The following is a 17500-nucleotide window of genomic DNA, read 5'->3' on the forward strand; positions in this document are numbered from 1 at the left end:
ACTTGGTTAGTAAAATTCTTCATGTATAGCTTAGCTTTTTCAGTGAATGTATGATTTTATCATTGTATCAATCTGTTGTTGAAAAGTAAATCTTTCATATATAACCAGGTCATAGGACAACTTATCACCAAAGAAATTGAACACCACATCTAAAATTAAGTTTCAGATTGAAGTATGTAACATTTACACACATATGTCAGCGACATAATTTCATGTTACCAGAATATACAAGAGAACTCATTTCCCTTCGTGAGTGTTGCCATTTAGAGGGTAGAGTTTTTTTTCCCGCACGTACGTTCTAAGTTCATTTATGTGTAGCGTACTCGTCATATTGCAGTAAAATTATGCGTCATGATTTGAACGTGTTTTTATTTTCTTATGAATATCTCGTTTATAGAATTGGTAGCAATTATTTCTGTTACTACTACTACTACTACTACTTATAATAATAATATAACAAAATAATAATAATAATAATTAATAATAATAATAATAATAATAATAATAATAATAATAATATAATAATAAAAAAATAAAAAAATAATAATAATAATAATAATAATTATGATGAAATCCCGAATGGTGTAAATGTGAATATATAATAAAAACACGTATACAAACATATATACAAATCTAAATATATATTTCTAATATATATTTACATTCACACCGCGTGGATCTTTTCAGCATTTTATGAATAATAATAATAATAATAATAATAATAATAATAATAATAATAATAAAAGAATAATAATAATAATAATAATATTTCAACACCACCTCTTTTATCTTGTAACAATATTTACACTGTCTTTTAGTATGAAATATCTGGAAACCCAAAGTTAGTTTGAACCAGTTAAACTTAAACAAAATACCCCATTTTCTTTAAGATTCACAATAATATATCTGATCCAGCAGTTGCAAAATAACTAATTATTTACAGCACACGAATGAAGATAAAACATCAAATATAAAACACAAATCTGCTGGAATAAAAGTAACTTAAAGATTACTGAAAACTTGCGTAAGGAAAAACTGTAATGCAGAAATGAAACAATGAAGAGGGAAATAGTTTATAAATTGAAGTTGTAAAGAAGTAAAAGTAATTAGAAATAAAAACTCGTGCAGCAAATATGCATAGATTTCTCGTTACGAGTAAGGAAATGTTGAATTAAATTCTGATAGATGGAGAAAAATTAGATTAGCAATAAAGCTTATCAAATATTTGCCTGCGGGATGTGGATCTCAACAAAGCTTTCATGAACTGAGAGTGATGAATCAATAAAAATAAAATGTGACATTAAATGACAATTTTAGAATAGATATTAAAAATACCCAAATATGGAACTACCCAAGATTTTCCAGTGAAAATGGATCTCAACAAAGCTTTCGTGAACCAAAAGTGATGAATCTATGGAAATAAAAGTGACATTAAATGACAATTTTAAAATAAATATGAAAAATACCCAAATATAGAAATACCCAAGATTTTCCCATGAAAATGGATCTCAACAAAGCTTTCGTGAACCGAAAGTGATGAATCTATGGAAATGAAAAGTGACGTTAAATGACAATTTTAGAATAAATATGAAAAATACCCAAATTATAGAATTACCCAAGATTTTCCGATGGAAATATTATTGGGGGAAGATAAAAACGTAAAGCAAAAATTCAAAACACAAAAGTACTAGAACTCAGAAAGGTGAATGAGATCGATTATAAACCACTTCCAATGACTACATTAATAGCAGGTCCTCGTCGTTTCCAACCTACCGTGTGAACAGTGCGCCAGGATGGGGAAGAGGCACAGAGCAATCAGTAGCAGCCCTGCTCTGGAGATGTTCAGCATCCTGGAATTAGAAATAACTCTTTTTAGTGACGAGGAAAAAAAAGGGAATCAAGAATGAGAGAGAGAGAGAGAGAGAGAGAGCGAGAGAGAGACTGAAAATATCGCAATTATTTCATCACCTGAAAGAAATACACGGAATTGAACCCTTCAGTAACTAAGGGAAAAAATAGAGAGAGAGAGAGAGAGAGAGAGAGAGAGAGAGAGAGAGAGAGAGAGAGAGAGTGGAAATAGCACAGTTATGTCACCACCAGAAAGATATATAGAAAATGATCCTTTTAATTACATGAAAAAAATGAATATTAGAAGTATCAAATAGAGAGAGAGAGAGAGAGAGAGAGAGAGAGAGAGAGAGAGAGAGAGAGAGAGAGAATAAAATAATTATTTATTTCATCACCAGGAAATAACACAAGCTGAAATAGATTCTTACCCTCGGGAGGCAGGGCTTACGGAAATGAATAATGTATACAATGAATAATGTATATTGTTATAAAACTCGGAATATTCCTCTCCATTAAATCTTCCTTATTAAATTTAGAGGCTCCTCTATTGTGCGAATTATTATTATTCGTCCAGTGACACGACACTGTATACTCTAATACCACCATGAAATTGAAAGAAGGCACTAAACCATATGATTTAATTTTTATAAGAGCTATCTCTCTCTCTCTCTCTCTCTCTCTCTCTCTCTCTCTCTCTCTCTCTCTCTCATGATATTCTATCCACAATTGATAGGATTACAGTGGGCATAAATTAATTTTTCAATATAAATAATGGGTTTTACTTGAGTGCTTTGATAGATTATGGATGTAATACATGTGTTAATGTTTGAGTGATGCTGTTTAAAAAACATTTCAAAAGCAGTTCGTCATAAACGTTCATGTTTTACATTAATTTTTCCTGTAACTTGAAACAAAATAGCCTTTATATTCCCAGTTATTGTATATTCTTTAAAGGACTGTTAATATTGCAGTTAAATTATGGACATGGCCTATGAGTGACGAGCGTGCATAATTTATTTAATATTCGAGGTTAGTTACATTGAACTCGTACAGAAACAAATGATAAGCAAGGCAAAATCAGATGTAATTGGCTCTTTTGTTGATTTTGACGAAAAATGGCAAACAAGACAAAATCAGGTGTAATTGGCACTTTTTTTATTTTGACGAAAAAAATGGTAAACAAGACAAAATTAGTTGTAATTGGCTCGTTTTTATATTGACGAAAAAATGTAAATAAGACAAAATCGGATATAATTGACTTTTTTTTATTTTGACGAAAAAATGGTAAACAAGACAAAATTACGTGTAATTGTCTGTCTTTTTTTTATTTTGACGAAAAAAATGGTAAACAAGACAAAATCAGATATGATTGGCTCTTTTTTTATTTTGACGAAAAAAATCGTAAACAAGACAAAATCAGGTGTAATTGTCTGTCTTTTTTTTTTATTTTGACGAAAAAAATGGTAAACAAGACAAAATCAGATATGATTGGCTCTTTTTTTATTTTGACGAAAAAAATGGTATAACAAGACAAAATCAGATATAAATAACTCTTTTGTATTTTGACGGAAAAAATAGTAAACAAGACATAATCAGGTGTAATTAGCTGTCTTTTTTTATTTCATTTTTATTTTGACGAAAAAAAAAAACAAAAAACACGAACGTATTGAGAAAAGTTTTTTGAGTCAAAAATACTCCGTAGCCGTGTGCAGAAATTCAGTTGGATGTCCGGGTAAAAATCCCTTTAAACAAACTAATTAAAAACGTGAGAGGAATTATCTGGTCGGAAGCACAATGCAAGACCAAATGAAATCAAGAAGGGCTATGTTGTGAAAAACGTGTTTTTTTTTTTTTTTTTTTTTTTTTTTTTTTATCGCGAATTGGGTCAGATGAACCACGATACAAGAAGAAGAAGAAGAAGAAGAAGAGGAGGAGGAGGAGGAGGAGGAGAGAGAGGAGGAGAGGAGAAGGAGAAGGAGGAGAAGGAGGAGGAGGAGGAAAAGTAAAAGGTTGCGGCACAATTCTTGTAGGACTCAGTAGCCCGAACGATAATAAACGCGAGGGCAAGACTGTCGGATAATCAGTATGGCCTCGAAGCCGCTGTTATGGGGAGACGTGACCGCATCCTAAAATCACTGGGCTTCGTCCTGTTCGACAACACCCCCCCCCCCAACCGCTCCACCCCCATACCCCACAACCTCTCACATCCACCCCACCCAAACCCCCTCCCCCCTGCTTCTCTCAAACCAATTCCTGATATATATTTGTCCGAGATAATGAATAGCCTTATTAGAAGGTAGTTTTGGGGGTGGCCAAATGGAAACACTTGATTAGGACCTGGTATAATTAGCAGGAGCAGGACGTGACGTTTGTGGGAACCGGCCGCCCACGAAAGGGGGCGGGTGTGTATATATGGGCGGCTTTGAAGGCGCGTGTGGGTGAAAGGGTGATTAATTATAATTCGTTGTGTTACGGAAGAGAAAATGAGAGTTTTTTTGGGGGGTGAACTCTATTTCTACGGGAGATATTGCCTTGACGTATTTTTACTGATATATAGAGAAAAAATAAAAAATATAAAACAGTTTTATTATCGTCATTATACTGATTTAGTGATCCGCTAAAAAAAGTAGATGAAATCGCGTTTATATATATATATATAGATATAGATAGATAGCTATATATATTATATATATATATATATATATATTATCTATATATATATATATAATATATACATATATATATATATATATTAGAACCCAATATGCCTTTCATTGACATTGTTTTCATTTATTTAGTGAAAAATGTCATATTGTTCGAGATTAGACGATTTATAGTGATGTACTAAGGAGATAGATTAAAGTCTCCTATTTCAGGTCCCAATGTACCTTAGTTAATTCTCCTATTAATTAAAAAGTCGATGAAACATTTTCGGTTCATCAAAAAGGCTTTGTTGTGATTTTACAATTACGTCTCGGCGCTACAAATCGGAGACTATTCTCGGCTTTGCATTATGTGATTTTTTTTTTTCTTGAGTGTTCATCTTAATAGATTGACATCTTCGTTCTTTGAAAAAGAAACCCACAAAATCACTTTGTAACTTGTTTACTTCTAAGTATTTACATTTAGTTTTACTACACTGAAAGAAGTTTTTGTTTGGTTCTTCGTTCTTCGTTCTTGTGTCAGCAAGGGAATTCATCCCCTTTTAATATATCCGTAAAGGCTGCAATGGTGATTTGCTATGCATTAGCAAACAATTATTTTAAAAAAATATATAGTTTGCTTTCAAAGTCTTATATTTAAAGACTGACACAGTTGTACTTGTATCAACACTGGAATTCCATCTCTTAATTTCTCCGATAAGGCTACATTGAAGATTTGCCCTACATCGAAAACATTATATATATATATATATATATATATATATATATATATATATATATATATATATACTATATATTTCCAGTTTGCTTCCAATTATATTTATGGACTGACACAGCTGTACTTGTATCAACACTGCAATTCAAGCTCTTAATATCTCAGGAAAGGCTACAATGATGATTCGCTATGCGTTAGAAAACAATTATCAAAAAAATATATATACAATTTTATGTTTAGCCAATAACCCCGATTCTACTGAAATGTCTACCTAAATCTCTCACAGTCGCCACAGAAGAAGACTCAGCTTGTGTAAGTTCACCAAGTTAGTGGTTCCTTGGAAAAAAAAAAAAGTTAGCACCTGTCTATCACCGTCAGCATTTTCTATATCCCAACTTCAAGAAAATTCAGAAAAATAAAAATTTTCGCCTTTGCCTTTCCATTGCCAGCTCAGCATTCTTCCATAATAATACTCTAATCACAGCTATAGCAAGGTTATCATTTTTATTTCAACACTTTAACTTCGGCAATCTTCTACCATACACTTATCACGTATATAGCAAGGTTATCATTTTTTATATTATTTAAACTTCAGCAATCTTCTCAAATGCTCTAATCACAGCTATAGCAAGGTTGTGATTTTTATGTCAACTTTTTTAAATTCAACATTCTTCTATAATATAGTATATAATCACAGGTAGTTCAAGGTTATCATTTTTCATGTTATTCTAACTTCAGCAATCTTCTCAAATACTCTAATCACAACTACATTAAGGTTATCAATTTCATATCAACATTTTAAATTCAACATTCTTCTATAATGGTACATAATCACAGGTAGTGCAAGGGAATCATTTTTTTTTATATTATTTTAACTTTAGCAACCTTCTCAAATACTCTAATCACAGCTATAGTAAAGGTCATCATTTTCCTATCAACACTTTAACTCAACATTCTTCCATAATACTCTATTCACAGCTATAGCAAGGTTATCATTTTTATTTCAACACTTTAACTCAGCCGTCTTCTATAAAACTAATCATACCTAAAACAAGGTTATCATTTTCATATCAACACTAACTCAGCCGTCTTCTATAAACCTCTAATCATACCTAAAACAAGGTTATCATTTTCCTATCAACACCTTAACATTTACCGAGAGATATTCATCCAGCCTTCATTAAAATTTCAAAACTGAAAGCCATTAGGAAGAACTGGGACTATTAGGAGACAATCCGTCACGTCGCAGGTGGTCAAGTCTCGTTGCGTGCGCGCTATCTGCTGTGTGAGTGGCAGTTTCTCTGGATTTCACGGAGGAGGAAAAAAAAGTTCAGGGACATTTCTGATAAGAGGCGAGTGTTAGCTGGGAAAATAAATGTGGCGATATGCTTTTCTTAGAAGTGTCCTTTTTTTTTTCAAGCCTTCGTTGAAGCCTTGTTATGGTGGTTTCTGGGGGGTTGTTGGCATGGCATTGCAGTTCTGTAAGTGGTTAACTGGTATTTCAAAATAGGAAAATGAATAGTTTAAGAATTGCAGTTCTATAATTGGTTAACTGGTATTTCAAAATACGAAAAGGAATAGTTTAAGAATTGTAGTTCTATAATTGGTTAACTGGTATTTCAAAATACGAAAAGGAATAGTTTAAGAATTGTAGTTCTATAATTGGTTAACTGGTATTTCAAAATACGAAAATGAATAGTTTAAGAATTGTAGTTCTATAATTGGTTACCTGGTATTTCAAAATACGAAAATGAATATTTTACGAATTACAGTTCTATAAATGTTTACCTGGTTTTTCAAAATACGAAAATGAATAGTTTACGAATCTGAGGGATTGTTGGCATGGTATTGCAGTTCTATAAGTGGTTAACTGGTATTTCAAAATACGAAAATGAATGGTTTACGAAATGATATAAAAATGATTGAACCAAACAAAAACGTCTTTTAGTTTTCCTCTGAAGATTGAAAAAGAAACCCACAAAATTACTGGGTATAACGTCTTTACTTATAAATATTTATAAAAAATGTAAATATTTATAGGTAAACACGTTTTACACAGTAATTTTGTCGGTTTCTTTTTCAATAAAAATAATTTATATATAATTTTGCACAATAAACGAATTCCTGTAGTTTCTAAATTATCTTTTACTACGGTTCAGTGGGCACTATAAGTAAGATATTATAAACGTGAAATTATGATACAATTATGCTCAAATAAGCTTCCTGTTGAATAACAATTGGCATATGTCAACTTCTGAACCTATACAAAAAGTTGAATAAACAAAATATAATCATAATTAGAACTACATAAACGAAAACAACATGAAAATATTAAAGACAGAACAAAACTGAAACATACAAACACACACACACACACACACACACATATATATATATATATATATATATATATATATATATATATATATATATATATGTGTGTGTGTGTGTGTGTGTGTGTATACATATATTATATATATATATATATATATATATATATATATATATATATAGTATGTGTATGTGTGTGTGTGTGTGTGTGTGTATGTGTGTGTCAATGTTCGTGTGGTCCTGGATATTAAACTATATCATGGTGTCATGTCATTAGGTGTCCATTCACACTTATCAGAGTGTGTGTGAATAGAAAAAAAATAGTCACGAACAATTGTTTTTTTTTTTTTGGCAGCTATTTTCAGAATACCAGACCCTGATGTATCTTAAAAGTCCAACAGAGGTCAGGATGTTTTACGTGATAGAGAAAAGTGGGTCATTTTAATATCAGTTTTCTAAAGCACGGAATATTGTCATCAGAATTTTATTTTTTGTCTTAACATTACTTCAAGTGTGTTTTCTTGGGTTTTATTTTTTTTTTGTGTGACAGATTTCTCATTCGTGTTATAGGATTTGACAGATATGTATGTATTTTAGTTTTGGTTTACATATAATATTGTTAGCTCTGTTTATATACATATACATATATACATATGTATAATTATATCTATATAATATAGTTACTATGTATCTATATATAGTAATTGTATATAAATATATTTCATATATATGTATATATATATATATATATATATATATATATATATATATATATATATATATATATATGTGTGTGTGTGTGTGTGTGTGTGTGTGTCTGTGTGTGTGTGTATGTTTGTATGTATATATAAACCTCAAATATATAAGTATCTCTTATTTAGGTTATTATTCAACGTGTTTCCATGAATTTCTAAATTTAAATGATTTAATGACATCATTAACCACACTTCCAAAAATGATCAAAACTCTCTTACAGGGCACAGAACATTAAAGTAATCAAACCTACAAAAAACATGTAGGACAAATTAAGATAGACTTTAAGGTAATTAAAAAACACTTTAATCGACGCTGAAGTTCTTCTTTTTCATCTTCTTCTTCTTCTTCCATTTCAATTAAGAGACTGAAAGTTGGAGCTTCAGGATTTTTGTAAAATAGGTCTTCGGGATGTATGGGATAAGGACGAAAGTCCCTCGCATTTTTTTATCGCTGGGTTTTCTCTGTGAATTGTGGTGAGGTCGGAGAAGAAGTCGACAATAAGACATAGGGTGAATTGGTAGCTTTTGAATTCCACTGTCTGTTTGACTGTTATTTTTCCGTGTTATGCTAATTTACATTACTTTGACGCTGTCATTTATTTGTTAAAATGACTGATTGATATGTGGTTAATCTACATTATTCTTACACTGCAGTTTTTTTGTTTTTGTTATAAGGATGAATTGTTGTATGGTATTTCAATTTGCTATGGAATATTTCCTGGATAAGGGGATTTCGTAATCTCTCCTCTCTCTCTCTCTCTCTCTCTCTCTCTCTCTCTCTCTCTCTCTCTCTCTCTGTATGCGTTTCTTCGTGTTTATTATACATTTTCAGTATAGTAACTATCTCTCTCTCTCTCTCTCTGGCATCCCTTGCACATTAACTCTTCAGTGACAATCATCACTCCTTATTAAAAATATGCCACCGTGAACTTGTTTATACTTATGACGAGCGCGCTCTCTCTCTCTCTCTCTCCCACTCTCTCTCTCTCTCTCTCTCTATCTTTCACCCACTCTCTCTCACCCAAATGTAAACCAAAACCGATCCATTTGATCCTAGAAACAAGGGAGAAATTCCTGGAGATGTTGGAGCGGTAAAATGGAGGACATTCGAAAGGGATGGCTGAGATCCGGTGGGCCATCTTAGAAGGAGATAGTTCAGTTGCTCCTTTCCTACCATTTCGTTTTACAGTTACAGTTCTTACATGGATTTTACCGCGCAATTTTGGTTATTTGTGTTGTTTCGAATCTTATTTAAATGGGTATTTCGCTTTGAATTCTTCATTTGACTTTAAATTATTCAGTATCTTATTTTATTGAAGGTAATCGAAACGGCAATGTTATGATCCAGTTATGAAGAAAGAGAGACACAGAGAGAGGAGAGAGAGAGAGAGAGAGAGAGAGATAGAGAGAGAGAGAGAGAGAAAGAGAGAGGCCATGCAAGCGCATCATCCAAGAAATACCCCATTGCTAATATCATTCCAATATAACATTACATCTTTATAAAAAGATACTACGGGTTGAAATAATGTAATGCCCATTGATTAATTATACGGCCCTTGGCAAAAAGCTACTAGACTGAATAAATGATATAGGAAGGCAGCACAAATTAACGTGAATATCGCTTCCATTGTCTCACGTTAATATTATTAGAGCCAGCCGAGCATATAATTAGCAAAGGCTTCCCCAGCGCTACCTAGGACAAGAGCGGAATGCCTGCCTACAACACCATTAAATTACGCCGCTGTTTGTTAACGGGTAAAACAAAGCCATTTATATGTGCCCGGGTATGCGAGCGTGATAATTCCGGTCACAGGGATCGACCTCATAGATTTCTGGACGGTGACATTTGGCCAACGATATATATATATATAAGCTTTTAAACGTTCATGGAGTCAAATTATATCCCGGGAATGGGGTCTCTATGAGATCATTTCGCAGACACTTATTTTGGCGTCGATGTAGATCGCAACACAAATCGCGAATATTTATTTTTTTTTTGCATAAAATGGTTATATCTCTTTTCCGTGGCGCTGGTTGGCTGGACGGGAGCTGTAAATTCTTGCTGTCCTAATTATACCTAAACAAATTCACTGTTTTTTGTTTTTAAGCTGTCATTATCATTACGGAGACCTGGTTCGCTCAGAATATAATGATTCTAACGATTATGTTAGAGGTAAGTGATATCTTCGATAGTCACCTCAATTTGTTGATGTACATAAATAAACAGATAAGTGGAGAAATAAAGGGACATGAACCTCTCACTGAAAACATTTAATGTATACATTAAAAGGACTCTGCACTGGAAGGCCGCCAAAAAAAAAATTAATAAATAAATAAAAAAATAAGAAGACATTTTCGTTAAACAAATAATTTAAATCTAGATAAAATTATTGCACTGGACGAAAAAAATACAAATAGAATTTTTTTACCAAATAATATAAATCTAGAAAATAATGACTAAATACTGGACAACAACAAAAAATTTGACTTTTTTTTACAAGAGAATTTAAGTGTAGATAAAATTATTGCACTGGACGACAAAAATGCAAATAGAATTTTTTTTACCAAATAATCTAATTCTAAAAACAATGACTGTGTATTGGACAATAACAAAATAATTTTATCTAGATTTAAATCTAGATAAAATTATTGCACTGGACGACGAAAATGCATATAGCATTTTTTTACCAGATAATTTAAATCTAAAAAAATTATTGTGTACTGGACAACAATAAAAAATATAATTTTTAACAAGAGAATTTAAATCTAGATAAAATTATTGCACTGGACGCCAAAAATGCAAATAATCTTTTTTACCGAATAATTTAAATGTAAAAAAAAATTACTGCACTAGACAACAGAAAAGAAAATACTTTTTTTTTTTTTTTTTTTTTTTACAAAAGAATTTAAGCCTAGATGAAAATTTTGCACTAGACGACGAAAATGCCAATAGAACTTTTTTTAACCAAATAATTTAAATCTAGGGAAAAAACGACTGCGCTGGGCAACAAAAAAGAAAATAGACAATGTTTTTTACCAAGGAATTTAAATCTAGATAAAAAAGAGACTGCACTGGACAACAAAAATGCAAGTAGAATTGTTTTTTTTACTAAATAATTTAAATCTGAAAAAAAAGACTGCACGTGACAACAGAAGAGAAAATAGACAATGTTTTTTTTTACCAAAGAATTTAAATCAAGAAAAGGACTGTTTGGACTGAAAGCCAAAAAAAAAAAAATAATAATGAAGAAATCCAGCAAAAAGAAAAGGCTAAGAGATAATTTCTGGTAGAGGGAATGATCTCGAGATTGAAAAAAACATAAGACAACCATGTCAACAGGACACAGATTCGAATAGCAAAGATTTGTGCTGATATTGAGAGAGAGAGAGAGAGAGAGAGAGAGAGAGAGAGAGAGAGAGAATATATTGGAAAAATATAATACACACGAAAGAGAAGATAACGTGCCTGATAGATAAACACAATATGAGATAGAGAGAGAGAGAGAGAGAATCTACTGGAAAAGCATAATACACACGAAAGAGAAGATATGGGGCCTGATAGACAATCACAATATTAGAGAGAGAGAGAGAGAGAGAGAGAGAGAGAGAGAGAGAGAGAGAGAGAGAGAGAGAGAAAATCTACTGGAAAAGTATAATACACACGAAAGAGAAGATATGGTGCCTGATAGATAAACACAATATGAGAGAGAGAGAGAGAGAGAGAGAGAGAGAGAGAGAGAGAGAGAGATAGTTAATCAAACGAAAAGTATATTATCGCACGGAAGAGAATACATGATGCCTGATAGACAAATACAATATGAGAGAGATAGAGAGAGAGAGAGAGAGAGAGAGAGTTAATCAACCGAAAAGTATATTATCACACGGAAGAGATTACATGATGCCTGGTAGACAAACACATACAGAGAGAGAGAGAGAGAGAGAGAGAGAGAGAGAGAGAGAGAGAGAGAGAGAGAGAGAGAGGTGGTTTGCCTTACATATGCCGCAATGCACCATTAGCAGGAAATATATACTGTCCCTGGCTTTGAGCATCTTCCGGCAGGTTATACATCCTATAATTGTCTGTCGGCCTACATTACATCGTATTTCTCCCCATATATTGTTGTAAAACTTGTGGATATATATATATATATATATAATATAATATATATATATATATATATATATATATATATATACACTTAATTTCGAGTCTGTCTGTTATTCACTGTTTTCCCACTAATCTAATCTGTCTATCTAACTGACTTTTTTTTTGTTCATTAGTGTTCCTTTCGTACCTACGTTTATCTCTGCTCCTATATTCTAATCACCTCATTCATATTCCTACCATTTCTATCCGGGTTCCCTTCGTACTTTCCATTACTTCCAAATTTTATTTCCTCTCTCATTCATGACGCAATTTCTCCCACACCTTATTTCATACTTGGCCGACTCTTCTGCTCTGGCGATGCCTTTGCTTTTTCGTGGATTCCCAGGGCTTTGATGTGTGTCTCGATAGCTCTCTCTCTCTCTCTCTCTCTCCTCTGCTTCTTCTTCTTCTCACCCTCTTCCTCCTCCTCCTTGTCCTCGTCCTCCTTCTTCGTTCAAAAGTGATTAAGGACATCAGTCATTTGGAGCGATAGCGATCATTACGCTCGATAATTACCCGATCGACACAGAGCCGTCCTGCGTACGAATCGAAGGATCTCTTCCCTCAGAGTCTTCCTACCTGCCTCTCCCTCTTTTTAATCCCTTCCCTCTCTCTCCCTCTTCTTCCTCTTTCTCCCTCTGAGGCCACTGGACCGATGTCCCGGGCCATTGAGTGAGTACCGAAGCATCTTCGAACTCGACTTGAAAGACCTCCGGTCGGGAGAGCAGTTTCGTTTCTCGGGATTAATTAGAAGTCTTCCAAAATGGCTAATGATATATTGGACGGTGGTGGTTGGGGCGGGGCAGGGTGGGGGGGGGGGGGGGGGGGGGGGGGGGGGGGGGGATGGGGGGGGGGGGGGGGGGGGGGGGGGGGGGGGGGGGGGGGGGGGGGGCGGTGGCTTTTGATCTCAGGAGGTCAAGCGATGGTGATAGCCCGGGTGGGGCGTTCGAATTCAGGAGGGGAACAGGTGTAGTAGTAGTAGTAGTTATTGGTTTTATTTGCTTTTATCTTCTGCTCAAATCAGACGTTAGAGGAGGTGATGTCCTGATACCTTGAATGATATAATTCAGTTTAATCTGTAGTCCAGGTTTGTCTAAAGTTGCATTTTGATTTTCGTCTAATTCAGAAAAGGATTTAGGATACGCACAGAATGATTTATGAAATGCATAAAATAACATTCGAGCTGACCTCCTGATCTCTTGCTTGACATAATCATTCAATTTGAACCAGCCTGGCTATGTCTGAATTTGTATATGATAATTTTATTTCGACCATTCCAAAGCAAACAAAATTCAATCTGAACTAATCTGCTTTGCCTAAGGTTGTATATTGTCATTATTTTTATTTTTAGAACTTTCCAGGTAGTATTTAGGAAGTGCATAAAATAACATTCAAGCTGACCTCCTGTTGTCTTGACTGATATCATTATTCAATTTGAACTAGCCTGGCTCTGTATGAATTTGTATATTATTTTTTTTCGACCATTCCAAAGCAGGATTTCGGGAATATATAAAATAGCAAACAAAATATATATTGTTAGAAAGAGTCAAATTGAGACATACATTAAATATATTGGAGACACAATTCAGTTGCATGCCAGTTTATTCATCGCATTTCATCTATGAGACTCCTATAATACATACTTTACTATCAAAAAAATAATTACTATTATTCGTTCTTTCAATTCTCTTAGGTAGCCTTTTATTTTTCATTTAATTATTTATTATTAACCATTCACTCCACTATTTCTAATGCCCCTCCATTGAACTCTTACAGAAATTTCCGTCTCATTCTCAAATATTCCACTTTTTTATTTTGTTTCTCGTCACATTTTCCTTCTCCATCTCTGTTTATTCTGAGCCATTCATTCCTCTCCTACGATCCAGCCCTCCAGGATTCCTGGAATTCCGGCCTTTTGAAATCGGGCTGGATATTCCTGGGGATTAAATGTTTTCTAAGATTGAAAATAGTTTTACACTGCCCTTCAGGTGGGGTCGTGTTGTTGTATTTATAGCCGGAAGGAAGGAGAGAGAGAGGAGAGAGAGAAGAGAGAGAGAGAGAGAGAGAGAGAGAGAGAGAGAGAGTGGAAGCCATGGAAGACTTTTCACTCCCTGAAATGTCTTAACATAAATCTCTATCTCTCCGACCTTCTTTATAATACAATATGTGATTCCGCAATCTTGCTTCGTAACTGAATCAGACTAAAACGTTGGAGATGATATGAAATATGATAAAAATCAAATGGCATATTTCTTTAACACACTCATCATTTATCTATACATTTCTACATTATTCTAAATTAATGTTCATCTTCTATTTTCACTAATTTTTCTGGATCTTAATTTCTTTGCTTTAGAATCATTGCTTTATCTGGTCTTCATTAACTTTACCAGTTCAGCGTAAAACTAATCATGATAATAGCCGTTCTTAATTGCAATGATATTAATGAGCATTAAAATCCCGTTTCGTTCATTAGCAGGGTTGTTTATGCAATGATAACCGTTAATCCTCGTTTCTGAAAAAATAACACAAATTATTATTATTATTATTATTATTATTATTATTATTATTATTATTATTATTATTATTATTCCTGCAATGCTAACTATTCATTCCCTTATCCAGAAATTTAAATACGTTATTATCTTGGTAATAATAATGAAATAATAATAATAATAAAAATTAATAATAATAATAATTATTATTATTTGTTATTAATATTAATTATTATCTTATTATTATTATTTATTATTATTATTATTATATTATTATTATTATTATTATTATTATTATTATTATTATTATTATTATTATTATTATTATTATTATTATTCCTGTAATGCTAAATATTCATCCCCTTTTCCTGAAATTTAAATACACTATTATTGAGTATCATAATAATAATAATAATAATAATATAATAATAATAATAATAATAATATATAATAATAATAATAAATAATAATAATAATACTAATAATAATAATAATAAAATAATAATAATATAATAATAATACTAATAATAATAATAATAATAATAATAATAATAATAATAATAATAATAATAATAATAATAATAATAATTAATAATATTATTATTATTATTATTATATTATTATTATCTTAGTATTTATTATTATTATTATTATTATTATTATTATTATTATTATTTATTATTTCCTTCAAAGAGAACGGGCCCTCTACACAACACATTACGAAGTGGTCTAGTCGCCAAATGGCCATAAAAACTTTAGCCTCCTTCCGTATTCATAAAGTGTGTCTAGCCACATCAGGTCGTAAATTGTCTGCTGAAATATTCAGCCTTCTCGTCTGACCCCGTTTGACCTGGTCTGGGCCGTGAACCAAATATGAAAGTCTCTTTCTTCATGTGTGTAGGTCTATGTGCGTGTGCGATTTTTTTTTTCATTCCTACTCAACTTTAACTAGTTCTCCATGCACGTATGTAGGCGTGTGTGACTGCCTTTTTTTTTTTTTTTTATTCCTACTCAGCCTTAAATAGTTCTCCATGTGTGTGTAGGCCTATGTATGTGTGATTTGTTCATTCCTACCTAACCTTAACTAGTTCTCCATGTGGGCAGGCCTATGTGTGTGTGTGTTTTCTTTGTTTTTCGTTCCTACTCAACCTTACCTAGCTATCCATGTGTGTAGGCCAATTTGTGTGTTTTCTGGTAAATCCTATTTAACCTTACCTAGTTCTCCATGTGTGAAGGCTTATGTATGTGCGTTTTTTCATTCCTACTCAACCTTAATTAGTTCTCCATTTGTGTAGGACTATGTGTGTGTATTTTCCCCCATTCCTACTCAGCCTTAACATTCAATAAATATACGCAAACTCCTATTACGTCGAGCTTAGAACCTGCTTGTCTGCAGAGAATTTAATATTTACATTCCATTATACTGTAGAGGCAACTATTTTTTTGACGTTTGAACTTCAATCATTGTAAGATGAGAGTATTTTTTTTTTTTAACTTCCGGCATAACAGGCTCATAAAATAAATAGTGCGCAATTCGTAGATATCCTGGGCTTAGTATTTTAGCTTCCTGCTCTTAGGATTATGTCTATTTTAATAATGGGAAATACTGGCTGATATTTAGTTCTATGTATACTTAGTAATACGTATACATAAATACACGTTATACGTACAGATAATTGCACATAGTACTACGTACGCGTTTACACAAACAGGACACATAAGTACATATAATACGTACAGACAACGTAAACACACAATTACTCATAAAATATACAGACAGCTACACGCAATATGTCATATTTTTATACATTATACGTACAGACAATTACACATGATACGTATACATATTTATATATAAAACGTAGATGTGGTTATACAGAGAACATACTCATAATTGCGCATAAAATGTACACATAATTACAAATAAAACGTACACAATAGATTTGAAACATATACATCATTACATATAAAACGTACACGTAACTAAGAAAACGTAAACATTACAAAAACCAAGGCATAATTACACAAAACGTACACACCATTACGCGTAAAGCGTATACATAATTACACAGAAACGTACACATAACTGCACATAATGCGTACACACAATTACACGCAGTGCGTACACATAAGTACACATAGCTGCACATAATGGATGCAAAATTGCACGCAGTGCGTACACATCAGCATACACATAATTACCCACACATACATGCACATATACGTACACAATTACACAAACAAATAGGTATTTATGCGGTTGAGTACCCGTGAAAAATAAAACAATAGGTTCTAAAGTCTTTATAGATGTAGTTCGGTAATTGGCCACCAGACCAGAGCAGCGCTGCGGTTGCGGAGCCTTGCGGAACCTCGAAAGTCTATCTGTACTTAGTGTTTAGTGCGAAATTTCCCTTCATTCCCGTCGTAATTTTGCGCTGTTGCTGCTGAGATGGACGAAGGAATGATTCGAGAGAGACGGAATAAGAAGAGTTTGCCGGTAAGTGAAGGAGATTGGATTTTATCGATAGTTAAATATGTGATGGTCA

General features: G+C 32.8%; 1 pseudogene; it reads right to left on the reverse strand.

Annotated features, from left to right (window-relative positions):
- LOC135212965 (lachesin-like) overlaps positions 1-17500 on the reverse strand; it is a 101719-nt pseudogene that overhangs the window by 29800 nt on the left and 54419 nt on the right.

This window comes from Macrobrachium nipponense, chromosome 42 (genome assembly GCF_015104395.2).
Source record: "Macrobrachium nipponense isolate FS-2020 chromosome 42, ASM1510439v2, whole genome shotgun sequence".
Classification (NCBI taxonomy): Eukaryota; Metazoa; Arthropoda; class Malacostraca; order Decapoda; family Palaemonidae; genus Macrobrachium; species Macrobrachium nipponense.